A 22,621-nucleotide genomic window follows, 5' to 3' on the forward strand; every position below is an offset into this window, starting at 1 on the left:
AGGATCGAGAAGCAGAGGTAGCCGTTAGCTACAAATGCATCAAAATCTGCCCTGGTTGTTGACTATTTTATGGAAAAGAATAAGAATGTTGTGCACTGATTTAGTCATGTGATTGACCTTGCACCTAAAGCTATTAAAAAAAAAAAAGGGGGAAGTGGGATCTGGGTGGATGCTTTGTGGAAAATATTCTGCCGTCAGAATTCAATAAATAACGTTAAGTAATGCAAAGCTAGAGATACAAGAACCTGCAGAAAGGAAGTTTGATCCCATGGTGAGGAGGCTAGCCTGGGACATGGGAAATCCAGGTTCAAATTCCTGTTATGCGTCACACTTCCCATGTGACCCTGAGCAAGTCATTAAGTCTCTCTGTGTGCCTTGGTTCCCCATCTGTAAAATGGGGTTAATACTTCTCTAACTTCACCGACTTGTGGAGGACCAATACACTAAAGATTGTGAGGTGCTTTATATTGCAATAGAATTATTGAAGATAGACAGGTCTCTGTGTCAAGTTTCTAGTACCTTCAGACATAGGCGCTGGAGCGCCCACGGAGAAAAATTGGTGGGTGCTCTGCACCCACCGGCAGCTCCCTGCCCTACCCCAGCTCACCTGCGCCTCCACCTCCTCCGTGAGCGTGCCTGCTTTTTTCCCCCTCCCTCCCAGTGCTTGCCGCCGTGGAACAGCTGTTTCGCGTGGCAATTGCTGGGAGGGAGCGGGGAGGAGGGGAAACGCGGTATGCTCAGGGGAGGCGGCGGAGTTTGGGTGGGGACTTTGGGGGAAGGGATTGGAATGGGGGTGGAGCTGGGGGGCACGAGCACCCACCGGCACCATGAGAAGTTGGCGTCTATGCCTTCAGACTAATATTTGTGAAGTAAAACCTGGTTGCTAAAATGAACTGCTGAATGAAATACTGTGGACTAATGTTAAGAAAAACACCAGAACTGATTCTGGCTGTGCTACTGGAAGTACTGTGTATACTTATGTTCATAAAGGAAAACAATTCTGCATTTATAATCTTCTAGAAGCATTCTTGACACAATGTATTAACTGATTTACGAACTACAGGTAGATCCTGTATACACATCTGTTTGCTCACTGCTGAAGAGTAGCCATTTGTCCAGTGAAACATAGCTAAACTCAGTACCACCACAGAACAGGATATCAAGAAGAATACCCTTTCCAGATGAAACAGCAGGGGGGAATTTGAAACAGAGGGAGCAGAATTATCTGAACCTCAGGGTAACTCTCATTTTGAACTCGGAATACATTTTAAAATGTGCTTTTAGAGTGGAATTCTCAAAAGAGCTCAGTGTTGGTCAAAACTTTGCTCTCACTGAATTCACTGGTAACATTCTTATTGACGACAATGGAAGCAGAGCTAGATCAATGGTAGCACTTGGGAAAATCCCTGCCTTGTTCTTTTACGTTGTAGGTTGTCTGTCTCCCCCAGAAGGCTTTCATTTCAAAGCCCCTCCCACATCTCCATTGCCAGTGGAGTGCTAGACTGGGACTCAGGAAACTGGGTTCTATATTTCCATCTCTGTCACTGGCCTGCTAGGTGACCTTGGGCAAGTCATACCACCACTCTGGGACTCAATTTTGCCATCTGTAAAGTGGGGATACTGATACTGATGCCAGCAGTGCCCTTTTCAACAAAAGGTCTCATTCTCCCCTCATTGTACACCAGACTTGCGTGAGTGAAACTCTGCCACTGACTTCAGTAAAACTCCCCCTGAGATGCAGTGCATTGAGAGTGAGAGGAGAAGCAGGCCCCAGGGTTTAATGGAAACTAAATCAAAATGAATACAGCAAACCTAGTTTTGCACACAGGAAAACATGGTGACGCATTACGAATTCATTAACTTGATGTCCTCCAGATATTCATAATTTATCGTTTTAACTCTGTATCTCTAATATGGCGTGCCTTTGGGCTCTACCCAACCAAAAATGTCCAGGGCTAAGCCAGCCCTAAAATACCATGGCTATTGGTCCCACTGGCTATTGAACTTCTTAACAGGAATCTTGCTGCGGTATCCCATACAAATTCACAAACCAAATTGCTCCAAGTACAACTTCTGATGAGCTGAGCAGGAAGTGGGGAGTTTATATAAAATAAGCCAAAAAAACTCCTTGCGTGAGGCCACAAGTCCTCATTTCTCAGTTGACGTAAAGCCAGTAGCCATCACTGTGCACACAATGAAAGTTATCCCACCTTTAGACACCAGTAATCGTCCTTCGTGGCTGTGCACTGGGGAATGGGCAGGTTTGGTGGCTCCTGTTCCAATTTTCTTGTTTCCCTCCTCCTTCCCCTTCCAAATATGATCAATATCAAGGGAGTCAGTGGCAGATAAAACTGACATCAACATGGTCCCTGATCTCACGATGGTTGCAGGGGATCTCCAAAACCTTTGTAAAAATCTACATCTCATGACAATAAGTTTCAGCATAAATATCGGATGCAGGTCTGTGTGGGCAACATGGAAATTCCAGGTTTATCTGCATGCAATATTCCCTGGCTGACCTCAGGAACAGATCTGTATGAGACGGAAAGAGCACAGCAAAACTACAACCCAGGACCTTTTACAGCTCTTCTCCAGCTGAGCAGGTGAAGAACCTGCCCTCACATTACACTGATGAGGGCTGGGAGAACTCCCTAGTCTTGCTAAAGGGGAGTCCCCCTGGTGGTGTTCAATGCCTTGATTGCTACAGAGTGTATGTGAGTCTGGCTAGGAGAGTTAGAGACTCTGGAGAGCAGGATTGTGCTCCCTAGGTCTATCAATTGATCTATGAAGCAAGCAAATGTACTTGCCAGCTCCTCTCGCAGACCCAGTGAAAATTAACGAAGAAAAGGCTGGATTTAAGCAGTCCTCCCTCATGATTTGATCATTAGCACACCAGACAGGCTTCACCCATTGGGCTTGATTCTCCTTTGACACTAGAGTAATGGAGTCACAACAGAGTAAAGCTGGTGGAGTCAGATCAGAATCAGGACCACTCCTTTCTGGTCGTCAGAGATTTTGTTAGGTGACTTGCTGGTGGAAGGAAGGAGAGAGAGAAAACTCTTTTCAGTGACAGGCAATGCTTAGATACAAAACTTTGGGGACATGGCATGTTATCGAAAACTAACCTGCTGAGATTTGGATCCCTACTTTTTAAACCTGCCCACTGGAGGCGCTGGGGTCGGGAGGGCCATTCTTTTAGGAACTGCTTTAACCCACACCTTCTTGGGAAAAACTGAGCAAGTCTCACAGCCTGTAAAGCCAGAAGGGACCATCACGATCATCTAGTCTGACCTCATGTACATTTTGTCTATTCCAAAGGAGTTACACTTGGATGTAATATCTCATTTTTTTGACACAGGGCTTCAAAAACGTACCCATCACCTACCGGCTGAAGCAATAAAAGTCTCACTAGTGAGACATGATCCCACAGCCATGGCTTCCAAGAGTCAGGATAAGTTATTTTTTAAAATTGATATAGTATCTAAAAAACGGCAACCAGATATATTACATATACTCCGTTGTTCTCTCTTATCAGGACACGCATTAGGGCGCTTGAGTGGAGCACAAGCTCTGAAATAGGAATCCAGAGAAGAGCAGTGGATGATCAGGGATTCACAAGGAGTTCCCTGTCCCCTGTGTTGTGGAGAGAATAATCTGGTCCCTGGTGTGTTCATATGACTGAATTATTCACTTATTTTTCCCAAATAATTTTCTGAGAGTTTGGTCCATCCTGCCAAATGCTACTGGCAATTCACGCTTCTGTTGGTACTGATCGTAAAATGGCCATAGAAACTGCCCCTTAGTTAATGAGGGATGGACCACACATATGCAGATGCGTACTTCTGGACACTGGAAAGTAAACTCTGTAGAATATTACATAAAATAAAATGTTGGCAGCTTGTATAAATATTTTTGCTTGTTGGGTATACCTCACTTGTAGCTCTTCTGCAGACTTCCACGTGAATTTGAGCTCTTTCCTAACTTGTATAAATATTTCTCATCTCCTAACCCTTATGTATTTGCCTACTGGATGTTCACATACACACACTAGAGGAAACTTGGCAGAAGGATCAGTTTGGTCCACCCCTGTTTTGATGGGTATGTTTGATTCATCCCTGCCAAGAAAGCAGCTTCTAACAAGCTTCTTCATGCCAAGGCAGGTCTATAAGGTTATTTATAATTGGCTTTGTCTGGCCCTCCCACAAGTGTCTTCAGCTACAAACTTCCTTCAAAAAGGTGAGATTCCTTCCTATCTTTGAAAACATCAAAGAAATTGCTTCTGAATGAAGCATATAAGCAAGTTCCCAGGCATCTGCAAAAGTGAAGTGCAAATGCATTAGCACCTATAGAAAATGGCACTGGAAAGTTGTTTTTATTCTATTCATTCAAATGACCTGTCAAGTCGTGATCACTAAAACTATACTCCACTGCCTATCCAAGGGATAGCCACTGCAGAGGGACAAGATCCTGCCCTCAGTTACCCCCAGGACGCCTTGTTGACTTCAGTGGGGTAAGAGAACTTAACACAGATGTTTCACTTAACCTCAGAACATTAAATACATTTAATTAGGCTCAGGTTGTGGAGACTTGATTCATGTTTGTGAGCACTTGTTCATGAGAAGTCAATGAGAATACTCCTGTGAGGAAGTGCCCCCCGAAATGAGTGATGGCTCCACAATCTGGCCCTTTTCTAATAGGCAAGGTTGTCGAACAATACCTTACCCCTCAAGTAACTCTCCGGACATCTGTGGAACTGCTGGAGGAGTAAGTGAGGTACAGAAGCAGAATCTGGCCCTCTGTGATCTGTCCAACAGGCTGCTCTTCACCTATTGTGACAAAGGCTGTACAGGAACACCTACTCTAGTTACAGCATACCCGGAGTGATGATCACTTCGCTGCTCCAGCTGTATATGGCAGGCAAGGGTATTTCCATCTACAGTACAACACTGTATCTTTTCTGTTTCTGGGCACACAAGAGCAGAATGAAAGATCTTGAAAGGGAGCTACAATCATCTGCTAGAATGACAACAGATATCATTGACCTAATTTATAAGGAACGGCTAATTAAAACAATGGGGAAAAAGTGACTCTGCTATCACCAAATGGGAACTATTCTGCTATCTAATTTAGGCAAGGGTCAAATTCTCCACTCAGGGTATGTCTATACTGTGATACATGACACAGCTGCGGCTGGTCCAGGTCAGCGGACTCAGGCTCATGGCTTTATAGCTGCGGGACTATAAAATTGCACTGCAGACATTCGGGCTGGGGCTGGAGCCCAGGCTCCGAGACCCTAACCCTTGTGGCATCTCAGAGCCCAGGCTCCAGCCTGAACCTGTCTACATTGCAATTTTTAGCCCCGTAGGCCAAGTCCTGCAAGCCCCTGTCATCTGACCTGGGCTCTGAGACTCAGCACCGCGGGTTTTTTATTGCAGAGTCGACATACTCTCAGTGACTCCAGTGAAACCCCACTGAATCCAATGGGCGTGCACAAGTGTAAACGAAAGCAGAACTTGAACCATGCTATTTATAGTGTCAGAGAACAAACAACCAACGGGAACTAGAGTATGACCGTTCAAAATCAGAAGCCAATAGAAACTTTATGTAAAGGAGACCAAATGAACTGACTACAGCATGTGGAAGTTATCTTTGTTACTGCTTGCAAGCACACGTTGATCCTGGGCTCCTTGAATAAACTATGCGAAGATTGTCCGACAGACACTGCAGTGAAAAATTCACAGGAACAAAAAAAACCTATGGCAGGCGAACAGCCACTGGAGGAAATATGAAAATAAAACCCAATATTAGGAAGGAAAACATGCCAAGACAAACCGAAATCTCTGTGGAATTGCTCAGGTGAAATGTGTTCAGTGTTTCACCTGGAGAAATCATCTGAAATTTAATTTTATGAGGAAGAGGTGTTAGTGTCACCATAAAGATGGAAAGCAGTTCCCAGTAATAACCATGGATTTTCAACACCAAAATCATTTCTTTCAAACAAAAATCAATCCACCTGAAAATTTCATGTCATATCTTATTCCAGGGTGGAATTTTCCTGGACATCTTGAGACAAGTAACACAAAAAAGTTTTGAAAGCCTGCCAGAGTCCATACATGACTTGTATGGGCAGACAGAATCCCTGTGTGGTTTGCGCACGCTTTTTAAAATCTAAGGCATTTCCCAGGCAAACAACTTTGTTAACTTCAAGTCAAGGTGGAAAGACTCTACCACTTATTTCAGCATATCCCCCTTTTAAAACAATGTTATAGTTTCCTCTATTGTCAAAAAACAAAAATCCTGCAAATGTTAAAAAAGCCTGAGAATTGCAAGCTAAAGCTCTACTTTACAAATAATCTGCAAACATGTGGAAGTATGCCAATGATTAGTTAACATTGTCAATCCTGCCAAATCCCAAGGTTCAAAAGTCATGAGTCTGGCCTCCAAAAAATAATGAAATTGACCTAAAAGTCACAAGATTTTTTATTTGCTGTCTGGTTTTTGAGTCTTTAGGGTTCACATTTTCAAGCCTTGCTTTGTAAACATGAGGGTTAGAAACTTTTCAAATGAAAGCTGAGAGTCTGATCTCATCACATGGCTCCAGGAGCTGGGGCTTTAAGAAAAAGCACAAAATATAACAAGAATCACAATGAAACTGCAAGAATTGACAACACTCTGACAACATGTATTCTGCAACAGTAGCAACATCAGCCTTCCCTCTGGGCTTTTAATTTTGGAGAAGACACGGATGTTCTACAATTTGCTGTGGAGTACTGAAAATGTGAATCACAGAGCACCAGTTTTGATATTTAGCTTCATACACACGTCTCTGATACCAAGACTTATTTCCACTTCAGTCTTTCCAGGGGAGTGCTGTAATTTCATGGTCTTAGCATAGGAGGGTTTGTTTTGTTTTGTTTTCTCCAGGGGCTTCTATTAATAGGTTGTAGTTTATTTTCTCATGGTATCTGAGGGACCTAGATCTGTCATTATGAATGAGAGACAGAGAAGTAGAGACAAATGACAGCTGAGAAAGTAAAGCAGTTTGAAAGGAATTATCTTAACTCAAGACACTCTGGACTTATATCATCCTGCCTGGTTTGGGATACATAGTTGAAAGAAAGGAATTAAGATGCTCAAAGTAAGATACCATCCTATGCTAGCATCATGTGAAGGTGATGGATGATATTATGGGATGCACCTGGATTCCCTGTGTTTCATGTGCGTTGTAGGGAAAGTGGGTATAGCTTTCCAAAAAGCCACATCTCTCACTTAGCAGGCTCCAGTCCAAAAGCAAAGCCAAACTGTAAGCAAGAATTATTTAAAGCTCCATTCCTTTATGCACATGGGAACACAACTGTTATTAGTGCTGATGTGTAGACATTACTCCTTGAAGGGACAATGTGCACTGGCAGGATGGGCTGGTGACACACTCACTGGGACTTATTTGTGATAGGTCATACTGATTTGGTAGCTACAGTACAGGTCTGTTGGAACCCGTACGCATCGAGATGTGTGCCATTTGTCGTTCACGTTTGCTTTCGTGAGTGCAGGGGAATTGTGTCTGAGACAAATTGGTCTCTGAAAGAGTTACAAGTCCATTACAGACATGATCTCTTTCTTTTGCTGTGCTGCTGACATTTCTGATGATAATCAGAGTCTGCATTTCCAAAACCAGGAAGAACACTGTTTCAAAGCTGACAGAGGCATGCACAGATTTGATATGTTAGAACACGGCACCAACAATTTCTGTAAGAATTTACATGAAACCCATGTGACTATCTGTTGGTTGCTTCTGATTAACAATGGAGATCAAAGGTTATCCACTAGGCTGCAGTTCAGCAAATTTTACATGTAAACTTAACCAACCCTTGCACAGAATTTATTGGCTCACCCTTGATCATGAGGACTAATACCGAAAAAATTGTTTTACTCAGCCCAGGTGAGAGGATGGGTTGAATATTGCAAGGTTGCTCTTCTGGGAGCGAGGTACATTCCCATTATCCACTCGGCTACGCTCATTCTGTCTGTCTGTCTGCTGTATTATCTCCTGCCTTACCCGAGTCACAACTGTACAATACGGCCGGGAGGGACCATCGGAGCATCTACTCTGACTGCCTGTATATCACAGGCCACCAGCCCCACCCAGTGCCCGCACACTAAATCCAACAACCAAAATTAGATCAAAAAATTACAGCCCAGAAGACACTAGGCCATTCTTTGCCACAGACAGAGAACAGGATGGACCAAGGTGCACCACTGCCTAAAGTTCTCCACAATGGCAGGGAAATGATTCAGTAAGATATCCCCAGAGAATCCAAAACCTTCCAGGGACCATGAGTATGCACTCTGGTTACTAGCCCGTGGTGAAGCCTGTGCCATCATGTCTACACTGCTGTGGTCATCCATGCTACCTCGATTAAAACGAACACAGGTGTGCCTACCCGTGCTACAATCACCCTTTCACTTTGCAATGTAGACACACCCTTAGGCATAGTCCTAAGCAGGAAGCAATAAGGAGCCATGCTGCCACAGGAGTAGTTTGGGTGACTGTTCTTCATGGAGCTCTCCCACGTGCACGGAGAGAGCAGAGGCTGCACCATCCTTCCCCTGTTTGTACGGATCAGATGATACGGAGCAATACTGAAGCACTTCTTCTCATGAGTGCTTTCCCCACCCCGGAATTTCGATACTACAGATCACGGATCGTTAGCGGATTCTTTTCTAGCCTTTATTATAGACCACGTTATTTTTGCAAACAGGGAAACTTATTTCAGCATCATTTGTTAAATGTATTAAAAGGGCTTGTATGTAGCACAGGACAAAGACAGGCTACACCCCGAACCCTTCTGAGTCTGGAAAAATAATGCTGTTCAGAGTTTAGAGCATGCTTTCTGTGCATCGTGAAAACTTGCTTTTAGCTAGAAGAGGGTTAAATCTGAGATCTATACAATTCTAATGGTCAGGCGATACAGTAACCATTACAAAAGGAGTGTATTATGATCAGAGGTGAGCACTGCGATCAGAGGAAATGTGAATGTCCTGCCTATTGTTGCTTTCTAGGGACCAGATCCTTATCTGGTGTAAATTGGGATAGCTCCATGGAGGTTAATGGAGTTCTGCCAAGTTACACCGGGAATCTGGCCCAATAATTTGTAGTATATGAAAGAACCATCCTCACCAAATGAAACCCAACCCCCTGCCCACAAACATCCAGCTAAAAACAACAACAAAAACAAAACACGGAGCACCAGTCTAGCACTTTAAGTGCCTTTGACATAAATTACAAAAAAAAAACCATCAACAGCCCCCCTCACAAAACTTCTCTCATGCTCCTCCTTCCCCGAAGTCTGAATAAAAAGATGCACTTTGTAGCATCTCACAATTGGCTGATGCCACTGTCATGATAGGATACTCAGACGTGATAAAGGAGAGAAAAGGAATAGGTTATGAACCTGAGAGGAACAACTGGGGAAAATTGCTTCAGAAAAACGTCTGCTTGTACTCATGCTTTCTTTGTAATGGTAGTTAGCAGGTGAAAAAATAGGTGAGAAACCAAGGGCAAAATGCTGGGAACAAAGCATGTGATAACACAGTACTCCCATTTTGACTGAAAGGGAGCAGCTACCAATCACTCTGAAGGAATTTTTTCTGGAGTAGCTTTAGTGTAAGTGGAAGAAACATGTTTTTGTGACAGCTGAGTCCTCTCCCTAACTCCCACTGCCCAGGGAGACCTTAATTCTGTAACGTGCTGAGCACTCTAGCCTCAAACCAGCAACGCACTTATGCACATGCTTAACTTTAATGCATGGGAGTAGTCCCTTTGAAGTCTATTCCCCTATTTCCTCAGGCTCTTTCCTGTACCCCACTACACCCCCCTATAGCTATACCCCATTTCCACATGCCTGCTTTTTACATTCATCTGTACCCACATCCCATTCCCTCCCCCCCCGGCCATAGCGCTCGCCACCTTCCTCTGGACCCCTCAACTACGTATATTAAGAATAAGACAGCTGAAACTTGACAGATTTTAGCCAGAAGCCAATTTAAAATATTTTCTATTAAAAATCTATTACACAAAACCAAAACAAAAAAAAAACCATAAAAAATTCAAACATACAAAAACTAACGTGAAATTTCACAACAAGAAAAAACATGAATTTATGCCCCCACCCCCAAGCCCATTTCAGAACACAACCTGAATTACAGAGCTGAGACCAGTAGCTCCCTAATACACACAAATTATGAAATTGTGTCTATGTGTATAAATATCATGGGAGAAAACTCACTTTATTCTGCCATCCTCAATGCTAAAGAAAGAATGGCTTAAGTGATCCCTGGAAAATAGCACAATATGCTATGGGCCTGATCCAAAGCACAGTGAAATGAACAGAAAGACATTCTTTCAGAGTAACAGTCGTGTTAGTCTGTATTCGCAAAAAGAAAAGGAGTACGGTATGCATCCAATGAAGTGAGCTGTAGCTCACGAAAGCTCATGCTCAAATAAATTGGTTAGTCTCTAAGGTGCCACAAGTCCTCCTTTTCTTTTTGAGAAAGACATTCTGTAACTGATTAACCCCAGCGGACCAGACGCAATACAACTTCGTTTATTTCAAATTCCAATTTTTCCACAGTTGTAGCAGTTCCTACAGACCATATGCTGAGTGCTTGGAATTTGTTTAGGTGTTAGCTACCCTAGCCGCTGTACTATGGCCTCCTGCTGCAAAATGCGTAGTGTTTCCTGTGTGACATTAAGTGCCCTTGATCCCACTGAATTCAATGGGCATTTAAGGTGCTCAGCACCCTACAGGAGCGCTCAACAGTTTATGGATTGAGCCCTTGAATGTAGAGCTATTAAATACATGGCACTGAGCGAAAGGGCTGGTCTACACAGGTTTGTACTGCGATGGCTATATCGGTTTAGAAATCGATACAGTCAAAACAGTACAACCCCTAGTCGGATAACCTGTACAATCAGTACGGATATAAGCACCTTTATATCGGTATAACTGCATTCACATTAGAAGGTTGTACCTCTTTAACTAGATCAGTTCCTAAACTGATATAGTCATAGAAGTTCAAAAACTGTGTGTAAGACAGTGGCCAGTGCCAGATGCTTCAGAAGGAATGAACAGGGCAATTGATTGAGTGATCCATCCACTGTCATCCAGCCTCACCTTCTGGCAGTCAGAGATTGATGGACATCCAGAGCATGGCACTGCATACCTGACCATCTTGGCTAATAGCCATTGATGGACCTATCCTCCATGAATGTATCTAACTCTTTTCTGAACCCAGTTATACTTTAGCCTTCACAACATCCCCTGGCAATGAGTTCCACTGGTTGACTGTACATTGTGTGTAGAAGTACTTCCTTTGGTTTGTCTTAAATCTGTGTATTAATTTCATTGGGTGACCCCTGGTTCTTGTGTTATGAGAAAGGGGTAAATACCACTTCCTTATTCACTTTCTCCACATCATTCATGATTTTATAGACCTCGATCATATCCCCATTAGTGGTCTCTTTTCTAACCTGAACGGTTCCAGTCTTTCAAATCTCTCCTCATATGGAAGCTGTTCCATACCCCTTATCATCTGTTGCCCTTTTATGTACCTTTTCCAATTCTAATATATCATTTTTGATACGGGGTGACCAAAACTGGACGCAGTATTCAGAGTGTGGGTGTTCCAGGGCTTTACATAGTGGCATGATGATATTTTCTGTCTTATGATCTCTCTCTTTCCTCACGGTTACTAACATTGTTAGCTTTTTTGACTGCAAATTGAGAGGATATTTTCAGAGAACTATCCACAATGACTAAGATCTCTTTGAGTGGCAACAGCTAATTTAGACCCCATCATTTTGTATGTATAGTTGGGATTATATCTTCCAATGTGCATTACTTTGCATTTATCAACACTGAATTTCATCTTCCATTTTGTTGCCTCGTCGCTCTGTTTTGCGAGATCCTTTTGTAACTCTTCACAGTCAGCTTTGGATTCAACTATCTTGAGTAATTTTGTTTCATCTGAAAAACTTCCAGAAGGGGTAAATGAAGTCTTCTTAATTGATTGTAATTTAAAAGGAAGTGTAACTTCTGCCTTAATACTGTATCTTCCAATCTGTTCACTGTGTGCTATACCAATTTTCCTTATGCCAGTGGAATACAAACAACAGTCCCTTGCAGCTCTAGCTCATATTCTCACAGTCCTCCTGAGAACTTGCTTGCTATTCAGCAATTCTCTGATATATACCCTTTGGGTGCAGGTAATTTGGGCCAAAGTTCACTCTTAGGTTTTTTTTTTTTTTTTTTAAACACTCTGGCAGCCAGTATTATGCCATAACAAATAAAATTCTCCAGGGGTTAAAATCAGCTTCTCTTCACTTCGCTGCATCTTCATATATTGCACTTGATTACAGATGACTGTACCAGTTGCACACTCAGGTTTCTGTGTATCAGGCTACAAACTTGTGCTCCATCTTGCAAAACGACCCATCTTTGCAGATCTTTATACCCATGAAGTCTCCCCCATTGAAGTCAAGGGGATTCCATGTGCTGGTGAAGGTCCATGTCAGCAGACCCCTTTGCAGGATTGGGGCCTAGGGCTGTGAAATGTTTGCAATGAAATCTGAAACCTGAAATTAGGGGAGTTTGTATTTCATTTTAAGTTTACAAAAAATGTTCTGATTTTGCGGATGTTTAACGTTTTCCTTTGAAAACATGGTCCATTTTTCACTCAAAACCCCTGCATTCCCTCATCTCTGTTTCACCCCTGTGTGCTCCCATGCTGGCAGGAGGTAATGTCAGAAAATGCAATACCTTGCTAGTAAAGCTCTGCCTATAGTCCCCTAAGTTGGTAAAGCTGTGACTTCTGCCTTTCAGTCAACAGGTCTTGACTGGAAAGCCTCATTCCTGATGCTCTCTGTCCAAGGTTACAGTGCTTGTTAAAACAACAATTCCTTTTGCAAGGTACTTAAAATTCCTTGCCAGAAAACAAGCTCATTACAGAACACTGCTAAAAGCTCAACAGTCATTTTCTTTCAAGGTGAAAGGAAAGGATAAATGGTTTACAAGTATATAGAAATAGCCAAATCAAACAATGACTAGACAAACTGCCAGTCAGCTACAACAGTTATATCAGCTAAGGTTACACTTACATTCGTATCATTGCCAGCCTAGCAGAGACATGATTGGTTGGCAAAACCCTATTTGGTTTCTTTTTATTGCACATTGTTACATTTATCCTACTACTTATCTGCATGTTCTATTCAATTTAATAATTTCACATATGAGATTTCTCAAAGGCAGCATGGGATCATTCTGTTTATGGCTGATTTCTGGGGTAGATACGGTTTTGAAGGAGCGAACATGTGCGCGCACAACAAGCCACCTATTATACAAGCAGTGACTGCACTGCCTCGTTCCCCCCCCCCCCGCTTTCTTTTAAAGATGAAAATGGTGATGAAATCTAAAAGCACCACCCAACACCTTTTTAAAAAAAAAAAATGCATGAAATTTGGTGCAGTTGAAAGGTGACGGCACTGAAAACTGACGTTCTATAGCTCCACAGAGCAGCTACAATAATAGCAAGTAGCCACACAAGTTTCCCCACACTGCAATGACAATGTGCCTTAATCTGAATGCAGAGTGATCACCTCAGAGGTGAAGTGACTGTACAAATCTTGTTCTCTCTGCTAATGCTGGGCCAATTAGGATGGTGGCTTTTATGATGTGGGCACATGTCTACTGGGTTCTGGACTGAGACCAACACCACATTCCGTATTGACGTGAGAAGATAATTACTCTTGGTCACTACTGATCAGGGCCGGATTTGAACTGATGCCCTAAAAGATAAAAGGTGCCATCCATCTCTAAAACACTTACATTTTTCCAATGGCATTTATTAAAAAAAAATAAAAAAATAAAATAAAAAAATCCAATAGCGAGTCACAAGTAAAACACCCAACAAACTGTGGAGAAAGAAAACCAGAAATGATGGTAGCATGCTATTCAATCTGGACTATTTGCTACTGCACCAAGAAAAGTACCATAGCAGCACCTGCCTGCCACTGTGTAACTCTAACCTGTAAGGAGATTCTGCCATTGGAAGAACCTACAGTAGGAGAAAAGCTGCTCATTTTTTATCCTACACTGGACCTAAGACTTTCCTATAGTCTTTTGTTTTGAGGCCTGGTCTACACTACAAAATTAGGTCAATGTAAGCTGCCTTGTGTCGACCCGTCTGTGCATGTGTCTACACTTAAATTTGTCTCCCTTCAATGTACAGTTATGATAATGCAACACCACCACCTCCCCAAGCGGTGCTCAGCCATGGATGCGTCCTGAGGTCGATGCAGCGCGAGTGTAAACACTTCAGGACTTATGTCGATGCGAACAGTCCTCCAGCAGATGACCCACAACCCCTGACACTGACCACGCCGGTCACAGTTGTGAACTCCACTGCCTAGGGGTCACGGAGACCAGAAGTCCCACCCACTCCCCCTTAAAAACCCTGTGAATTTTTGAAATGCCTTTTCCTGATTGCCCAGCTTGGCAAGCACACCTAGCAGCTCTCCGTTGTTGTGCGCAACTGCCCAACTGACTGTGCTGGCTACATGCTCCAGCCTGGAGTAGATAAGAGGTATTGGATTTCCTGGGCCCGTGGGGAGAACAGGCTGGGAAAGCACAGCTATGAAATATTGACATCTGCAAGCAGACTGCATGGGGAATGCAGGCAAAGGTGTATGACAGGGACCAGCAGCAGTGCTGCGTGAAAGTGAACGAACTGCGACAGGGAGGCCAACAGTCAATCTGGTGCCGAGCCGCAGACTTGCTGCTGTTACAACAAGCTGTATGCCTGGCGGAGACCCCACCAGCACTACACGGACCACCAATGATATATCCAAGGAGCCCAAGACACAGACCCCGGCCATGAACAGGGAGGAGGATGAGGAGGGGGACATGCGACCAGGGGGTCCAGTTATGCCACGAGCCAGGACCTGGTTGAGACTCCACCGCAGTGAATCCCGGTGGCTGACCACCAGTGAACCTGATTCAAGGGAAGAAACCTTGGGTAAGCATATGAATGCACCTCCCATTACAACGCGTAAATGTACTGATGGCGCCCAACACCAGTATGAAGCTTTCATGGAGGTACTCTGCTATCCTCTTCTGAAAATTTCTATGGATGGCGGCCTTATTTCCTCCTCCATGGTAGGACACTTTCCCACGCCACTTGGCAATAACTTCAGCAGGCACCACTGCAGTACACGGGCTAGTAGCATGTGGGCCTGAGTGGCTTTGGGATGTCAGCAGCTGCTGTGTGCTCAGTGCCTCTGTTACCCTCAGAATTGAGGTATCAGCTACAATCATCATCGCCTGTAAAAAACGGGGCCAGTATTCAGTGCCATTTCCTTAGACTCATATTGTTTCATGCAACAAAATAAATCTCTCATTTCCCTCCAGCCCCTGACTCTCGTTCCCTGATGGGCCATACTCACCATGGCTAGGCCTGGAGAACAGTGCCATGTGCAGATGCTCTGAAGTGTCAATTACCATGCTTTGTTTAAAACTTCAGGGGAGCAAGGGAAAGGCGCTCTGAATCTTAGCGTCCGCTGTCCATTGTGACTAGACTGACAACGGTACCTCTGTGTGTTTTATCTGTACTGCTGCCATTGCAGGTTTGCGGGGTGTCCCTCCCACACCTGCGGAATGCCTGAGCACGACAAGGAGGAGAGAAAAATGCGACTTGGGACGACATGTTCAGTGAGATCCCGCAAGGCGGTGCTGTATCAGACTTGAACAGAGGCCCTGGAGGGTGAATATATCCGACTGTAAGGAGAAGGAAAGAGCAGCTAGGAGTCCCTAGCCCAACAGTCCCTCTCCTTTTCCTGCTGGGAGATACACCAGGACATAGTGGACCTTCTCCGGCGGAAAATACAGATCTTGCCAATTCTTATGGATCTAGAGGTTCAACAAGCATGGACTTGCCTCCCTTTGCAGTCAGTGGAGAACTCTGTTTTAGCATTCCCCCCTCCCCATTCCATGCGGCGTCAGGGGCCGCACCCCTACCCCTCCATGCTGGGGGACAGTATGGACACAGCTTCACATACACTGACCTGAGAGCGCCACAGTTGCTGTATGTGTAGCCAAAATGGACATGAATGCTCCTTCCGTGTTTAGTGTTGTTCCTTTCATTTATTTCAGAAGTTTTTATTATATTTGTTTTTTAATTGCACATAGTTTCTATGCACTGATTTTGGTACACAATCAAAATCTATTTTGGGGAACATAATTTATCGTTATTATTTCACAACATATGATCCAGAATACTTAGCACCTCCTGAAAGCACCCACTACGTATTACTGTGCAGGGCAACAGAACTCATTGAAGGTTCGAAACAAAATGAGACAGTGTAAAGTTCTTCCTGCCTGCAAGGCCCCCTACTGTGCCAGTGGAAATGGTATAGGTCTGTTGCAATGATAAATGAATGCATAAGTTACCAAGCTATACGTTCACCAGAACATCTTTCACCCCAGCATGGCACCAAAGCACTTGGTCCTGAACCAAAGCCAATGGGAGTCTTCTCATTCATTCCAGTGGGCTTTGGGTCAGGGCCTAACAATATACAATGTAGCAGAGCCCTGTCTGAGCCTGAAGGCAACAGCGAATCTACCACTGACTCCCAAAGAGAGAACACTTTAGACAAGGGCACCCAGGAAAATCCCTACCCTTACAAAATGTGCCATTGCATCTTCAGTATCCACACACGGCTGACAGGGTTCTGGTTTCAAAGGTCTCCTCTGAAAGACCTTACACTGACTTTGCCCCCATGGCAGCCCTGAGAAAATAAGACTGATTGGATGAAACTAACTGGTCAGATCCCTCTCTTAAACCAAAAAATAGAAGGGAATTGAGTGCTGTACCGGTAAAAGATGCTGTATTGGCAGCCCTGGGGGCTGGAATCCAGAGAACAATTACCCTATAGGCAGTGGCAATGAAACTTCCCCCACCCTGCCCCACCCATATGCCTCACTGCGTGGCTGGTGGGGCCATCCAGAAGGACCAGACGATAGTTCTTTCTCTGTGCACATTCAATTATTGGCCTCTCTGCTGACGAACACAGGTACTAATGATTGTGCCTGTCTGTGCTGTGAGTGTATGTACACTAGCAACTGGGCCTACAATTCATGACATATACTCCACCCAAAAGGCATCCGATGGTAATGAACTTCAGTCACCGCCTGTAATGGATTTGGACCGGTGACCTAGGGCTAGAAGACTATATATCCCATTAACAACCTTATGAACCAACCCCTCTCCTTCTGATTACTTTCTTCTTCTAATTATCTGTTTATTTCAAAGTAATGTGTTCATTTTTTATACTAAATTTGCCCCTATTTTTTCCATCCTCAGTGAAGCGAGTACGATGATGGCTGACCGGGTCATGCTACAGTTTATTCGGGTCAATTTACTCGTGTATTAGATCAAAGCGATTGTAAATGTGCAAGTGTTTTGGATGCTTCACTTCATAAAATTAATGGAAGGTTACTTGTATTGTTTTAACTTGTTTATTCCTGTCACAATGTAATAGCAAACATTTACCCTTGCTATTAAAATTATCCATCAAAGAAATCGTGTGAAATGCTAACGAAGGACTTAAGGACTTTAATGAAAAACGCGCATTTCACACCAAAAAGAAAAGGAATACTTGTGGCACCTTAGAGACTAACCAATTTATTTGAGCATAAGCTTTCGTGAGCTACAGCTCACTTCATCGGATGCATACTGTGGAAAGTATAGAAGATCTTTTTATACACACAAAGCATGAAAAAATGGGTGTTTACCACTACAGAAGATTTTCTCTCCCCTCCCCCCACCCCACTCTCCTGCTCGTAATAGCTTATCTAAAGTGATCACTCTCCTTACAATGTGTATGATAATCAAGGTGGGCCATTTCCAGCACAAATCCAGGGTTTAACAAGAACATCGGGGGGGGGGGGTAGGAAAAAACAAGGGGAAATAGGTTACCTTGCATAATGACTTAGCCACTCCCAGTCTCTATTCAAGCCTAAGTTGATTGTATCCAATTTGCAAATGAATTCCAATTCAACAGTCTCTCATTGGAGTCTGGTTTTGAAGTTTTTTTGTTGTAATATCGCAACTTTCATGTCTGTAATCACGTGACCAGAGAGATTGACGTGTTCTCCGACTGGTTTATGAATGTTATAATTCTTGACATCTGATTTGTGTCCATTTATTCTTTTACGTAGAGACTGTCCAGTTTGACCAATGTACATGGCAGAGGGGCATTGCTGGCACATGATGGCATATATCACATTGGTGGATGTGCAGGTGAACGAGCCTCTGACAGTGTGGCTGATGTTATTAGGCCCTGTGATGGTGTCCCCTGAATAGATATGTGGGCACAGTTGGCAACGGGCTTTGTTGCAAGGATAGGTTCCTGGGTTAGTGGTTCTGTTGTGTGGTATGTGGTTGCTGGTGAGTATTTGCTTCAGGTTGGAGGGCTGTCTGTAGACAAGGACTGGCCTGTCTTTTTGTGAGATTTATTTTAGATGTTCCGTTACATTATTTGGCCATCATTACCCTGGATTGCATTTCAAACTGGTGACCTACAGATGAAAAGCTGTATACTATCATCAGTCCACTGAGGCAGCCACACAACTAGCCCATCTCCAGATGGATTCTCAAACTACCATGCAATTCTTTCGTCCTCTGAGGGCCAAATGAGCCCCAAAATGTCCAAAAAGCGAGACTAATGTGGCCTTAAAGTTGTATTTAGTTTGTCAGCTAACATCCAACAATTGCTTGTCAATCTAGATGACCCTGTCTTCCCCCCGCCCCCGCTTTCAAGTAGTTTTAGCTATCTCCACTCAAATAGCTCTTCCACTTAGTCTGTAAATCTTAAGAGTGACCTGAGGTCATGCTGCATCTTGCTAGAGAACAGCTGCGAATAAGCAAGGTTGTGTGAAATTTCTTTTCCTTGTTTCCAAGTCTGCTGGAACAGAACCTAGCAGAGAGTGAAAGCAGACCATTCACAGCTTAGAGCTCAATTACTGGCCTCAAATGAAAAGCAGATGACATACAGACAAATGCTTACCTGAGGCAGTGAGAAAAATATATGGCAACTATACAGCCATTATGAATAGCCAGATACTGTGATTTATTTTCATAGAGTAACCTCCTTGCAGACTATCACCAAATGCTTCACACGTCCCTTGCCAGTTACAGAGAAAAAGAAGAGTTTAAAATGAGGTTTAGAGAGGAGAACACTCAAGGGCCCAAAGAGAGAAGGGCAGCACCAAGTGACCGAATGATCCCTCAGTCGGTCAGGATCAGGAAGGGGTTGGTAACACCATTTCTTTTTACTGATGTGCTTTTTAAAATGGGCAACTTTTTATTACCACAAAAGTCTGCCTGTTCCTAGAGAAGGGCAACAAAGGTGTGACAAGATTATGACTGTCAACAGATGGTTTAGGCAGTGGTGCTATAAGGAGGGCTTTGGGATGTATGGCCACTGGGAGGCATTCATGGACAGAGGACTGTTCTCTCGGGATGGACTTCATCTGAGTAGGGAAGGAAACAGACTTCTAGGATGGAGGCTGGCACAACTGATTAAGAGAGCTTTAAACTAGGAATTAGGGGGAGATGGTTGGGAGATGTCCAGGTAATCTCTAAGCCGGATTTTAGCATTGAGAGGGAAGAAAACGAAGAAAGAAAGGATACAGCCGTGGGTAAGAAAATGGACATAAGGAGGAAGGGCAGTGTGGATACCAGTCTAATTGGTTATACTGGCTGTAGAATGACCGTGCCTAATCGGGTACAGAATGTGAGCGAGGCCAAACAGCAAAAATTAAGATGTTTGTACACCAATGCAAGGAGCCTAGGTAACAAAATGGAGGAACTAGAGCTACTGGTGCAGGAAGTGAAACCAGATATTATAGGGATAACAGAAACCTGGTGGAATAGTAGTCATGACTGGACTACAGGTATTGAAGGGCATGTGCTGTTTAGGAAAGACTGAAATAAAGGTAAAGGTGGTGGAGTTGCTTTGTATATCAATGATGAGGTAGAATGTAAAGAAATAAGAAGCGATGGAATGGATAAGACAGTCAGTCTGGGCAAAAATTACACTGGGCAAGAAAACTACTAGAGCCTGCGTGGGGTGTGCTATAGACCGCCGGGATCTAAAATTTGGATATGGATAGAGCCCTCTTTAAATGTTTCTAATGAAGTAAATACTAATGGAAACTGCGTGATCATGGGAGACTAACTTCGAGTGCTACTAATAATAATAGGGCTCAGATTTTCCTAGATGCGATACCTGATGGATCCCTTCATCAAGTAGTTCCTGAACCGACAAGAGGGGATGCCATTTTAGATTTGATTTTGGTGAGTAGTGAGGACCTCACAGAAGAAATGGTTGTAGGGGACAATCTTGGTTCAAGTGATCATGAGCTAATTCAGGTCAAACTGAATGGAAGGCTTAACAAAAATAAATCTGCAACTTGGGTTTTTGATTTCAAAAGGGCTGACTTTCAAAAATTAAGGAAATTAGTTAGGGAAGTGGATTGGACTGAAGAACTTATGGATCTAAAGGCAGAGGAGGCCTGGGATTACTTTAAATCAAAGCTGCAGAAGCTATCGGAAGCCTGCATCCCAAGAAAGGGGAAAAAATTCATAGGCAGGAGTTGTAGACCAAGCTGGATGAGCAAGCCTCTCAGAGCGGTGATTAAGAAAAAGCAGAAACCATACAGGGAGTGGAAGATGGGAGGGATCAGCAAGGAAAGCTACCTTATTGAGGTCAGAACATGTCGGGATAAAGTGAGACAGGCTAAAAGTCAAATAGAGTTGGACCTTGCAAAGGGAATTAAAACCAATAGTAAAAGGTTCTATAGCCACATAAAGAAGAAGAAAACAAAGAAAGAAGTGGGACCGCTAAACACTGAGGATGGAGTGGAGGTCAAGGATAATCTAGGCATGGCCCAATATCTAAACAAATACTTTGCCTCAGTCTTTAATGAGGGATAATGGTAGCATAACAAATGGGAATGAGGATATGGAGGTAGATATTACCACATCTGAGGTAGAAGCGAAACTCGAACAGTTTAATGGGACTAAATCGGGGGGCCCAGATAACCTTCATCCAAGAATATTAAAGGAATTGGCACATGAAATTGCAAGCCCGTTAGCAAGAATTTTTAATGAATCTGTAAACGCAGGGGTTGTACCGTATGACTCGAGAATTGCTAACATAGTTCCTATTTTTAAGAAAGGAAAAAAAAAGTGATCTGGGTAACTACTGGCCTGTTAGTTTGACATCTGTAGTACGCAAGATCTTGGAAAAAATTCTGAAGGAGAAAGTAGTTCAGGACATTAAGGTCAATGGTAAATGGGACAAAATACAACATGGTTTTACAAAAGGTAGATCGTGCCAAACCAACCTGATCTCCTTCTCTGAGAAAGTAACAGATTTTTTAGACAAAGGAAACGCAGTGGATCTAATTTACCTATATTTCAGTGAGGCGTTTGATACCATGTCACATGGGGAATTATTAGTTAAATTGGAAAAGATGGGGATCAATAGGAAAATTGAAAGGTGGATAAGGAAATGGTTAACAGGGAGACTACAGCGAGTCATACTGAAAGGTGAACAGTCAGCCTGGAGGGAGGTTACCAGTGGAGTTCCTCAGGGATCGGTTTTGGGACCAATCTTATTTAATCTTTTTATTACTGACCTTGGCACAAAAAGTGGGAGTGTGCTAATAAAGTTTGCAGATGATACAAAGCTGGGAGGTATTCCCAATTTAGAGAGAGACTGGGATATCATACGGGAAGATCTGGATGACCTTGTAAACTGGAGTAATAGTAATAGGATGAAATTTAATAGTGAGAAGTGTAAGGTCATGCATTTAGGGATTAATATCAAGAATTTTAGTTATAAGCTGGGGACGCATCAATTAGAAGTAACGGAGAAGGACCTTGAAGTATTGGTTGATCATAGGATGACTATGAGCCGCCAATGTGATATGGCAGTGAAAAAAGCTAATGTGGTCTTGAGATGCATCAGGCGAGGTATTTCCAGTAGAGATAAGGAGGTGTTAGTACCATTATACAAGGCACTGGTGAGACCTCATCTGGAATACTGTGTGCAGTTCTGGTCTCCCATGTTTAAGAAGGGCCAAGATCAGGGCCCTATTGTGCTGAGAACCACACACACAAACACAGTTGCTGCTCACAGTCTAAACATGCAAAGAGTGGGCAGTATTATGAAGCCTACTCTACAGACAGGGAACCGAGACCCAGAGAGAGACCCAGTGACTTGCCCAGTGTCACATAGGAAGTCTGAAAAACAACCTGGAATTGAACTCAGATCTCCTGAGTCCCAGTCCAGTACCTTAATAAGGCCAACCTTCCTCTCATTTATGCCACTTTCTTAAGTGCCTAAATGTGGACATAGGAATCTGCATTTACGTATTCATTTTTTAAAACGTTTCCAATTTATGAAGCTCTAGAGGGGTTTCCTGCAGCTGGATTGCTGCCGTAAGGAATGACTTGGATCAGTGCTGGGCCAGTCAACCAGCTGCCTTTGCAATGCTTC

General features: G+C 43.4%; 1 protein-coding gene across 1 annotated transcript in view; it reads right to left on the minus strand.

Moving 5' to 3' along the window:
• The window catches only part of GPRIN3 (GPRIN family member 3), a 66,664-nt gene that overhangs the window by 14,767 nt on the left and 29,276 nt on the right, over positions 1-22,621 (minus strand). The gene's annotated exons all lie outside the window — the stretch shown is intronic.

Source organism: Caretta caretta, chromosome 4, assembly GCF_965140235.1.
Source record: "Caretta caretta isolate rCarCar2 chromosome 4, rCarCar1.hap1, whole genome shotgun sequence".
Taxonomy (NCBI): domain Eukaryota; kingdom Metazoa; phylum Chordata; order Testudines; family Cheloniidae; genus Caretta; species Caretta caretta.